Source organism: Bison bison, unplaced genomic scaffold (genome assembly GCF_000754665.1).
Source record: "Bison bison bison isolate TAMUID 2011002044 unplaced genomic scaffold, Bison_UMD1.0 scf7180017864351, whole genome shotgun sequence".
NCBI classification, from domain to species: domain Eukaryota; kingdom Metazoa; phylum Chordata; class Mammalia; order Artiodactyla; family Bovidae; genus Bison; species Bison bison.
Genome location: NW_011494923.1, coordinates 1,140,434 through 1,153,159, shown reverse-complemented (window position 1 = coordinate 1,153,159; position 12,726 = coordinate 1,140,434).

The following is a 12,726-nucleotide window of genomic DNA, read 5'->3' as shown; positions in this document are numbered from 1 at the left end:
ACATCATGAGAAAATACCTAACTCTACAATGAAGGGACTGTTGGTACTATCAACAAATGTCAAAAGGGAATGAAACCTTAATAAAAAAAATAATAAGTGCTGTCATAATCAGGCATAAGGAAAAAATATATCTTTGGAAAGGCTCTAGGTACAAAATTTTAAATTTTAGTCTTAAATAAATATTGAAAAAATAATAAGCATATATTATATTCTAGAGTGAAATATACAGATTTCTCAATAATTGTGTGTAAATTCTTAAAGTGTTTGAGATAAAAGTTTTTTATTGTGCAGAGGACTGACCAAAATCTATAAAAGCAGTAAGGAAGTAATGAAAAGGGCAAAGTTGCAACCAATATCACAGAATTAAAAGGATTGTGAGATGTTAGTATTAACAATTATACATCAACAAAATGTATAACCCAGATGAAATGAATAAATTCCTATTTAGACAGAGGAGCCTGGTGGGCTACAATCAATAGTGCCACAAAGAGTCAGACAGGACTGAGCACACAAGACAAAGACATCCCTTGAAAGTTCATGCACTGAATTCCTATCCTCAGAAAGTAGCCTTATTTGGAGATAGAGTCTTTAAAGAAATAAGTTAAAATGAGATCATTAGGGTGGCCCTAATCCAATATGAATGGTGTTCTTGTAAGAAGAGGAAATTTGGATACATACAGTAAAGACAATGTGAAGACACAGAGAATAGAGAGCCAACAACAACATATAAGACATACAAAGAAAGGAAAGTATGCCTCCTAAAGCAGAAAAAAGCAGGCAGTAGAAACTGTTCATGAAAACAAACAGATGCCACGTTTAAAAAGCAAACACATCTAAGCAGCCTCTATAAATATGTTCAAAGCACTGAAGGAAACCATGACTAAACAAACAAAAGAAGGTATGATGACAATGTCTGTTAGTCCTGGGTTGTATTTGGACTGAACATGAATTTGTCTGGATATAGTCTTCATTTTATTTAGTAAGAATAAGGTATGTTTTAGTCTGTGCAACAGGTCAGTAAAGAATTATTGTTTGAAAAATGTGCATTCCAGGTAATACATGAGCTAATGATTTAGTGAACATAAATGATGTTCACTATCAATGAAATAAAGTTAAATAATTCAGAATACCATAAGCATGCATGGTATATATGTACGTGCATAGTGTGTGATAGTTGCTCAGTTCTGTCTGACTCTTTTGTAGCCCACCAGGCTCTTCTATCCATGGAATTCTCCAGGCAAGAACGCTGGAGTGGGTTGCCATTCCTTTTCCAATTTATGTGCATACATTAATATAATACAAGAAAAAATATATTGAGGTGGAGTCTAAGTCTGTTTGGGCTGCCATAATAAGAACACCATAGGCTAGGTGGCTTAAACAGCAGAAATGTATTTCTCACAATTCTGGAGGCTGAGAAATCTAAGATTAAGGGGCTAACAGATGCACTTTCTGGTCTTTAGATGGACACCTTCTTTATCTATTTTCATATATTGGCAGAGTTGAGGGAGGAGGAGAAAAAGAGAGAGAAATAAAAAAGAAAGAAAGTGGGTGGAATGGAGAAAGGAAGGGAGGAGGGAAGAAAAGAAGGTGAAGATTTTACTTTGATCAAATACAGTCCTCTGCTTTGCAGTTAATAATGGGAAAGACAGAATACCCCTCTGCTCACCTGGAACTTTTAATCTATAAGGAAGATAACCATAAAGGAAGCAATTTGAGTATAATAAATTTAGGGAATCACACAGGAAAATAAAAATTCATTAGATAAAAACAGAACAAAACCAACAACCAAATAATTGAATTAAATTTTTAAAAAGTAGAAAGAAAAACTAAATGACTGGTATAAACCCCTCATCATATGTAGTAAATATGAGTAAAAATTCAGCAATTCAGCACACTCAAACACAAAAGAAGGGAAAAACTGAATTAAAAGCACATACACATATTTATTCAATTAGGCACAAATGACCATATAATAGAGCAAAAAATAGACTCGTTTTAATTTTTTTTAATTTCTCAATAAATACTGAAAAAAAATAGCACATTTTCAGAGATTTGTGAAAAAGGTTTTATCAAACAACTTTTTCTCTTTGTGAAGAATAGAAAAATATTTTCAAATATTAAATGGCTCAAAAATTACTACTACCTGTGGAAAAGCTGTGATAAATATAAAGCATTATATAACCACGTTAACCTAGAATATTATGCTGCCATTCATATAATATATTCAGTTTTATATATATCTCACTGATAAATTTCCTTTGCGCCAGATACTGTTCCAAGTATGTTATATGTATTGCATCTTTCAACATTTATGCAATCTCACTAGCTTTATTTACATTTGAGGAAACTGAGGCACAAAGAGTTTAAATGAATTGTCCAATCATGAATCTGGTGTTTAGGTAAAAGCACTCTAACTTCAGAGATCCACTCTTTGCTATTTCTCATAATATGCTATTAACAAGGAAAGATGCAGAAAGCAATATTTTATATATGGTGTGATTTTGATATCATTTATTTCAACCAGTCTTTCAAAAGGACTACCAAGAGCCACGTGCTATAGATATTGTATGTTACATTTTCTATAATTAGAAACATAACTGAGAAAATGTTTCATTTTTAATTAAACAGAAAAGACTAATTAAAACCATTTTAAATACTTATATATCTATTTTTCATAATCATAAGTGATTATTTCAATTTTGACTTTATATGATTTTATATGATTTTTTAAGTAATATATATAAACTTTAAGTTCCCTCTTTTTAGCAAACCTTTAATTCCATTTCTCCATAGTGATAAGGACTAAGGAGTGGGTGGATAATCATAATTTAACACAACACTTTATAATCCTTGTATTACATTTTGTCTACCTATAAGTATTTCTAGAAGCACAGAGGAATCATTTACATAATTTTACAAAGCTATATGAAATCCTTTTGCATTTTGACTTATTCACTTATTTTCTTTCTTGAGATATAGCCAAGTTGATATATGCACGACTAGTTTATTTTTTAACCCCTATATACAAGATATTCACAAATGTATCTCCATTCTACCGAAGTACTCAAGTTATTTATATGCTTTTTGAACTACAAACAAAGCTACAGTGAACATCTTTGGACATATAAAGCTTTCTCCAGTATGTAAAACTAAAACTTAGATTACAGACAGGGTCAGAGACAGTTTTTTTTTTTTTTTTTTTTTTAAGGATAAATGCTCATTTGCAGCTCATTTGTAGAAAGTACTCATTTGCAGTTTCTACTTCTGTAGCAGAGAAAAAGAAAAAAAGAGGAACAAGTCTTTTTCTTCCCCTTTCCTGAGAACAAAGAAGATAAAGAGAACATTGAGCAGGCCTGAACATTCCTAGTCTTGTTTTACTTTCAGTTCAGTTCAGTTCAGTTGCTCAGTCATGTCCGACTCATTGCGACCCCATGAATCACAGCACGCCAGGCCCCCCTGTCCATCACCAACTCCCGGAGTTCACTCAGACTCGCGTCCATCGAGTCAGTGATGCCATCCAGCCATCTCATCCTCTGTTGTCCCCTTCTCCTCCTGCCCTCAATCCCTCCCAGCATCAGAGTCTTTTCCAATGAGTCAGCTCTTCACATGAGGTGGCCAAAATACTGGAGTTTCAGCTTTAGCATCATTCCTTCCAAAGAAATCCTAGGGCTGATCTCCTTCAGAATGGACTGGTTGGATCCTTGCAGTCCAAGGGACTCTCAAGAGTCTTCTCCAACACCACAGTTCAAAAGCATCAATTCTTTGGCTCTCAGCTTTCTTCACAGTCGAACTCTCACGTCCATGCATGACCACTGGAAGAACCATAGCCTTGACTAGATGGACCTTTGTTGGCAAAGTAATGTCTTTGCTTTTCAATATGCTATCTAGGTTGGTCATAACTTTTCTTCCAAGGAATAATTTTACTTTAACTGCTCCTAATTCTGCATGTCTATAACTAAGTTTGCTTCTCTGCCCCCTAATTCTGCAGGAGCTACAACTCACATTTTTTTTCTTTTGACTCTGGTAAATACATCCCCTACCTGGTATTTACCCTTACAACACCCGTCCCCTTGTAGCTACATATCAGAAAGAAGGCCACAGAGACACCTAACTGCCAGACTCAATTACTGGGTTACTGATGCCAGTTTATGACTGTCTTTGAAACAGTGAAAGAGGAAGAAATCAAGAACCTGTCACCTTTGTTCCTCATCACCAGACTTCTGACTGCAAGCCCTTACCTTATACAAGCCTCTAGACTCCTCATGGAGAAGAGGCACAGTTCTTGAGGCATGAGGCTACTGTTTTTCCCTCTCTGCTGGTTGAAAATTAAAGCTACCTTTGATCCCTGGGTTGGGAAGATCCCCTGGAGAAGAGAAAGGCTACCCACTCCAGTATTCTGGCCTGTGGACATGACTGAGTGACTTTCACTTTGTATTTCCTCCAAACTCCATCTCCATATTTTTTTCATTCAGCTTAAGTGGGCAAGGAAGGCCAAGATTTTGGCCAGCAACAGTTCTACACATTAAGGAGATTGGAAGTCACCACTTTATCCCAACAAGTTAAAAGTGGAACAGACTGAAAAATAAACATATCTTCTTGAATTCATAAAAGAGTAGAGGACACAGGTAAACCAATACCTCCAAGACTGGAGAGGCTGAAAGGAAAATTCAGGGAATCATGGCTTACCTGGAGCTGAGACTCACAAGCAGAAACCACCTTGAACCTGGTGCTAGAGTAAGAATACCTGAACTTATTTGACAAACTGCTGGAAGCTCAGTATGGGCAAGTCTCAGAGTTAAAAACTCCAAGGGGTGCAAGTAATACAGAGGCCCCCACAATATTGTGAGATTTTCCTCCAGAAGCTCATCCAATATCCCCAAGTAAACATCTGAGAAAAATTGCTGGACTTCTGGCAGAGAAGGGAGAAATTTACCAGAGCACTGTTTTTCTTACCAAGGTCTCCCCTCAGGGGAAATTAATTAACTAAGCACAAGCTGGAATCAAGATTGCCGGGAGAACTATCAATAACCTCAGATATGCAGATGACACCACCTTTAAGGAAGAAAGCGAAGAACTAAGGAGCCACTTGATTAAAGTGAAAGAGGAAACTGAAAAAGTTGGCTTAAAGCTCAACATTCAGAAAACGAAGATCACAGCATCTGGTCCCATCACCTCATGGCAAATAGATGGGGAAACAGTGACAGACTTTATTTTTTGGGCTCCAAAATCACTGCAGATGGTGACTGCAGCCATGAAATTAAAAGACGCTTACTCCTTGGAAGAAAACTTATGACCAACCTAGACAGCATACTAAAAAGCAGAGACATTAATTTGCCAACAAAGGTCCATCTAGTTAAAGCTATGGCTTTACCAGTGGTCATGTATGAATGTGAGATTTGGACTATAAAGAAAGCTGAGTGCCGAAGAATTGATGCTTTTGAACTGTGGTGTTGGAGAAGACTCTTGAGAATCCCTTGGACTGCAAGGAGACCCAACAAGTCTATCCTAAAGGAAATCAGCCCTGAATATTCATTGGAAGAACTGATGTTGAGGCTGAAACACCAATACCTGGGTCACCTGATGCAGAGAACTGTCTCATTGGAAAAGACCCTGATGTTGGGAAAAATTGAAGGCAGGAGGAGAAGGGGATGACAGAGGATGAGATGGTTGGATGGCATCACCAACTCAATGGAATGAGTTTGAGTAAGCTCCGGGAGTTGGTGATGGACAGGGAGGCCTGGCATGCTGCAGTCCATGGGGTCACAAGGAGTCGGACACAACTGAGCCATTGAACTGAAGTGAACCTGCTGGGGCTTTATCAGAGCCTAATTGACCTGTGGGAAGCGAAATAACCAATCTCAGCTGGCTTTATCCTTGCAAGTGGAAGAGGGAAAAACCCACCTCCAGCCCATTTTAGCCTTCTTGTTCCACCTAGGTGAGGATAAAATACTGAGAAACACTTCTAATGAGAGCATAGGCTCATTAGAAAGCTGAGACCTAATCAGATCATAGAACACATGATCATAGTAGGGTCACAGAACACTCTCCACCCGAGACACCTCCCTTTAACATTACTGCCATGCCCAGGCCATGTACTCAGTCATGTCTGACTCATTATAGCCCCATGGACCATAACCCACCAAACTCCTCTGTCTATGGGATTCTCCAGAAAAGAATATTGAAATGGGTTGCCATTTCCTTCTCCAATAACATTACTAAAGGCCTATTAACAGCAGTTTCTTTACCTGAGGCATCATGTTTGGCTTACAAGAAAGTAGCATGAAAAAGGTAATGCTGCCTGCAATGTGGGAGCCAGGTTTGATCCTTGGATCAGGAAGATCCCCTGGAGAAGGGCATGGCAATCCACTCCAGTATTCTTGCCTGGAGAATTCCACAGACAGAGAAGTTTGGCGGGCTACAGTCCATGGGGTTGCAAAGAACCAGTTACAACTGAGCAACTACACTGTGGAGAAAGCATAATTGCAGCCCAAAGTCATAATGAAGAAGTTTGCTGAGGTGCCTCTAGCAGGAGCTTGCCTGTTATTAGCCACCTCTGGGGTGCAGAGTTTAACACTGGTCCGTGTGGCAAAGGAGAAATAGCTAACAGAAGGTGCTAGAGAGACATGACAAGGCATAGTAGATAGGTGTTTCTAGTTTTTGCCTGTTTTTCTTCTAGGGCCACAGCTGCCAGCAGTTAAAATACAGGAAATCCCCAGGTGCTGAGCCTCTAGTGAGTTTCTACTGCACTGCAACAGATAACTTTTTGTGGACTAAGTCTAGTTTCTGGCCCCTGAATGGGTGAATTCCTGTGCAGCCTCTTTGTCCCATGGCTGCCTAGTGAACTCTGTCTGTGTGCCAGCCTTCTCTTTTCCTCCAGCTTCACAACATCATGACATCCCCTTCATGTCTAGAAGTATATACTTCACTCCACCTGGCAAGTGAGATATTCCTTTTCAAAATCTGAGATTATATTAGTAATACAAACCTAGACAAAGATGAAAGTGAAAGTGTTAGTTGGTCAGTCATGTCTGACTCTGTGATCCCATGGGCCATAGCTTGATAGGCTCCTCTGTCTGTGGGATTCTCCAGGCAAGAATACTGAAGTGGGCTGCCATTTCCTTCGCCAGGTATGGTCTTTCCAGTAGTCATGTACAAATGAGAAAACTGGACCATAAAGAAGGTTGACCACTGAAGAACTGATATTTTCAAGTTGTAATGCTGGAGAAGACTCTTTAGAGTCTCTTGGCTAGCAAGGAAATAAAGCCAGTCAATCCTAAAAGAAATCAACCCTGGATATTCATTGGAAGGACTGATGCTGAAGCTGAAGCTCCAATACTGACCACCTGATGCAGAAAGTCACCTCATTGGAAAAGACTCTGATGCTGGGAAAGGTTGAAAGTTAAAGGAGAAGGGGGTGGCTGAAGATAAGATGGTTGGACAGCATCACTGAACTCAATGGACATGAATTTGAACAAGCTCCAGGAGATAGTGGAGGACAGACAAGCCTGGTATGCTGCAGTCCATGGGGTTATAAAGAGTCAGACATGACTTAGCAACTGAACAACAACATTCTGTAGTGGAATTAATGATTCAGCTCTATGTCCCTTACATGGCCTGACCATGCTCCCGATCATGTAGCTTTCCCCAGTCTTCCTGTTACCTGAGCAGTAGTTCAAAGCTAGGAGCAGTCATAAGCAACAATTATAAGTATTTAACCTCCTTTTGTAGACAGAGAGAGTCTACCAAAGCCCTAGTTCTTCACAGGGAGTCTAGTTCTCCTCCTTTACATTTATAAGATAATTTTAACAGTCTTTTTACTAGACTGAAGTTAGACACATCTGTGGCTTCTGCTCACTATTCTATTAGGTATACAGGTTTATTTTATCTTGTTTTTGATGATGGTAATGTTCTTAAAATATATTTTGACATATATTTTATCCATTATTGCTCTAAATTTATGTAGGAGTTTGGGTTATTTCTTTGTGAATTCATAATATGATCTTGACAAGAAGAGTGTATCCTTCTACAACAAAGGTAGAGATGGCTGGAGAGAAAACTAAAAATATATATTATCAGAAGGCATAAATGCTCATAAAGTATACTTTCCTACATGTTTCCTCTTTAAAAATACACACTCCTGTGGAAATAATCCACCAAGGAAAATGTATGCTTTTGATTTTGAAATTTGTTTAAATTATCATTTTATTTTACTATATATAATCTTTTCTATATCAATCCATTTTTAAATGGTATATAGATATTCAGAAAAAGAACTCCAGAATATGTCAGTATGCTATATTCATAACTATTTTCTTTGAGTTTTTCTTCATCTGCCTATTCCTTTCAATTATATAGGAATTACCTTTAGAAATTTGAAACTCACATTTTCAGACTATCAAGTAAGAGTCATATGTTGATGAATAGTTTCTGTGAATCAAATGTTAAAATAAATGATTGGTTAATTATTCAGAGGGATTATATATTAATTCATTTTGTAAACTAACAGCATAATTGCAAAGTAGACCATTAGCTAATACATGCCTTTCTGAATGGGAATCCAAATTAAGGAGAAACTTTTAAGCCAGTAAATATTTATCAAGAAAACTGAGGTTTTTATTTCTCCTATTTTATTTATATGATTAACTGCCAAGGAGGTAACAGGTGCTTAACAATATTTTTTGCTGTTTTTACTTTTCACCACAACAATTTTGTTTTTGGAATTTACATAAAAGTTCTATATGGAGTCAGCTGATATAACAATAAGAACAGCAAAAACAAAATCCTAAGAATTTTAAAGGGTTTTGAAAGATTGTGTATCACCAATTACAACCTGTTATCTTGAAATGACAGTCAAACTTTTTACAGTTTTTAATAAACAAAAACTTTTTATAATAAAAACTTTCAATGAACATTTATGCTTTATAGATTGAAGAGATAATATGATTTCTCTGTATGGAATCTAATATGAATGAGTTCAATAGTTAAAATATTTAAAAATGGAAAACTGGAAAGTTCTAAGGGGCACTCGGTGGCATAATTGGTGATTATTCCTCAACTCATTTATTAGTTATTCTTATAAGATTATATATGAACTTTCCCTTTTCTTTGAGTAGTCTTAAAGTTAAGACAGCAAAAGAAAAACAGATTCTTCTTTGTATAGGATTACAGATGACATTACAAAACATCAGGTAATCTATTCATCATTGTCATTTGGGTTAACTGTCTGCCTTTGGAAAGTATTAATTTTACATACAGATGACTTCTCTAATATTTTTTCACTTATTTTTTCTATTATCCTTAGAACTGATCCCCGTGAAGTCATTTTGTCACCTTAATTTATCAACACCATTCCTTGGAAGGATTTGTATTAGAATTTTATAAATCAGATAACTATGGGACTAAATCATATTTCCTAATGAAATAATATATTTGTATAGGTTGAAAGCTGATGTGTAAATCATGTTCTCAACTGGCCTGATACTTGTCATGTTTTATTGATACCCACTATTTGAGCATAACAGGCTTCCCTGGTTTCCCTGGGTTTCAGGCTTCCCTGGTGGCTCAGTTGCTAAAGAATCTGCCTGAAATGAGGGAGACCTGGGCTCAATCCCTGCGTTGGGAAGATCCCTTGGAGGAGGACATGGCAACCCACTCTCGTATTCTTGCCTGGAGAATCCCCAGGGACAGTGGAGCCTGGTGGGCTGCAGTCCATAGGGTTGCAAAGAGTTGGGCGTGACTGAGTGACTAAGCACACAAACACTATTTAAGAAAAGTGCTTGTATTGCATATTGAAAATTCAAACAGAAAAAAGTCTGATGTAAACCAGAAGAAAAATTTAAATACAATTTATTTTATTAATTCAGACTAGTAATAGATACTATTACCTTAACATTTTTGTGGCCTTCTTCTGCTTGATTTTTCAGTCTCATCTTTTAAACGCACCAATCTGCAGATATCACAGAATCAATTGCTTATGATTTCACAGAGTCAAGATCCTTGGAGAGGCTTCCTCTGAAGATGAAATTGTAATTGTATGTTTTTTACAGCCTTCAGTTGGAGGGATTTGTAGTATTTACTACCACAGATTTGTAGTAATTACTACTACAAACCCAAAACACAGAATCTGTGTATTGGGTAATATATCAAAAGAAATGTATCAAAAGATAAAATGTTCTGAATTCAATGACTGATGTGTTGACAAGTTAACAAATTTGTAAGAAATAGAAGTATCATAATTTTTAACAAATTAATTAGATGAAAAATAAATACCTTTTTTTTGTTCATATTCCCTAAAGACAAAGAAACATCCTCTTTATAAAGGAAAAATAAACTATTTGAGCAAAGGGTTAGAAATCACCTATCTTTATCTCATTCCCAGTTCAAGAGCTTCCTCTTCAAGTTCCTAGTAAATGATAATTTAGCATCTACAAGAGCACTACTAGTCTCTTTCAACTCGCAATTTGACATTTCTCTTTATTTTTAGCTTCTTTTCTGTAACATATATTAGTTTACTTAACAAGTATTTATGAAGCACTGTTCCAGGTATAAATAATTATAGAACTTGCTCTTAAGAGCATGTAATCAAGTGGTAAAACGCACTAATCACTGCTAATTCTGATCTCAACAAAGAATGTTGTCTTACTTAAAGAGACATGAGCCCCTATGTTTCTTTTCTAAGCTAGACATCATAGGACCCTTAGATTGTTGCTTGGGTGACCATTTTCAGATAAGATTATCTAGTTTCATTACCTTAATATTTGGCGATCCTCTTTTATAAACATAGAACTCGAGTTGCATATACCCACAGTAAAAAGTGAGTGGAATTATTTATTGTTTTGATTATTTTAACTTCAGTATCTATGCAGGTCAGGAAGCAACAGTTAGAACTGGACTTGGAAAAACAGACTGGCTCCAAATAGGAAAAGGAGTACGTCAAGGCTGTATATTGTCACCCTGTTTGTTTAACTTATATGCAGAGTACATCATGAGAAATGCTGGACTGGAAGAAGCACAAGCTGGAATCAAGACTGCCGGGAGAAATATCAATAACCTCAGATATGCAGAAGACACCACCCTTATGGCAGAAAGTGAAGAGGAACTAAAAAGCCTCTTGGTGAAAGTGAAAGTGGAGAGTTTTGGCTTAAAGCTCAACATTCAGAAAACGAAGATCACGGCATCTGGTTGCATCACTTCATGGGAAATAGATGGAGAAACAGTGGGAACAGTGTCAGACTTTATTTTTTTTGGCTCCAAAATCACTACAGATGGTAACTGCAGCCATTAAATTAAAAGATGCTTACTCCTTGGAAGGAAAGTTATGACCAACCTGGATAGCATATTCAAAAGCAGAGACATTACTGTGCCAACAAAGGGTCCGTCTAGTCAAGGCTATGGTTTTTCCAGTGGTCATGTATGGATGTGAGAGTTGGACTGTGAGGAAGGCTGAGCGCCGAAGAATTGATGCTTTTGGACTGTGACACTGGAGAAGACTCTTGAGAGTCCCTTGGACTGCAAGGAGATCCAACCAGTCTATTCTAAAGGAGATCATCCCTGGGATTCCTTTGGAAGGAATGATGCTAAAGCTGAAACTCCAGTACTTTGGCCACTTCATGCGAAGAGTTGACTCATTGGAAAAGACTCTGATGCTGGGAGGGATTGGGGGCAGGAGGAAAAGGGGACAACAGAGGATGAAATGGCTGGATGGCATCACTAACTCGATGGACATGAGTCTGAGTGAACTCCACGAGTTGGTAATGGACAGGTAGGCCTGGAGTGCTGCGATTCATGGCTTCGCAAAGAGTCAGACACGACTGAGTGACTGAACTGAACTGAACGACCCTTAAACTTCTCCTTTAATATGTTTAGTATTATTATTTTGAGTCTTTTGTTTTAGATGTCCAAAGACATTTTACCTCATCTAATCTATCCAGACCCTATCCAAAATCCTACAATTTTGCTAACTGGCTTTTTACATTCTAATGTGATAAAATAAGGAGCAGTGGCTCCGCGGGCATGGGAGGGCTGAGAGGAGCTACTCCATGTTCAAGGACAGGAGGGGCGGCCATGAGGGGATGCCCCTCACTGAAGGTAAGAGAAACCCAAGTGAGATGGTAGCTGTTGTGAGAGGGCATCAGAGGACAGACACACTCACAGAAAACTAGCCAATCTGATCACACAGACCACCGCCTTGTCTAACTCAGTGAAACTAAGCCATGCCACGTGGGGCCACCCAGGACAGGTGGAGTCATGGTGGAGAGGTCTGACAGAATGCGGTCCACTGGAGAAGCAAATGGCAAACCACCTCAATATTCTTGCCTTGAGAACCCCATGAACAGTATGAAAAGGCAAAATGATAGGATACTGAAAGGGGAACTCCGAGGTCGGCAGGTGCCTAATATGCTACTGGAGATCAGTGGAGAAATAACTCCAGAAAGAATGAAGGGATGGAGCCTAAGCAAAAAAAAAAAATACCCAGTTGTGGATGTGACTGGTGATAGAAGCAAGGTCTGATGCTGTAAAGAGCAATATTGCATAGGAACCTGGAATGTTAGGTCCATGAATCAAGGCAAATTAGAAGTGGTCAAACAGGAGATGGCAGAGTGAACGTCGATATTCTAGAAATCAGTGAACTAAAATGGACTGGAACGGGTGAATTTAACTCAGATGACCATTATATCTACTACTGTGGGCATGAATCCCTTAGAAGAAATTGAGTAGCCATTAGGC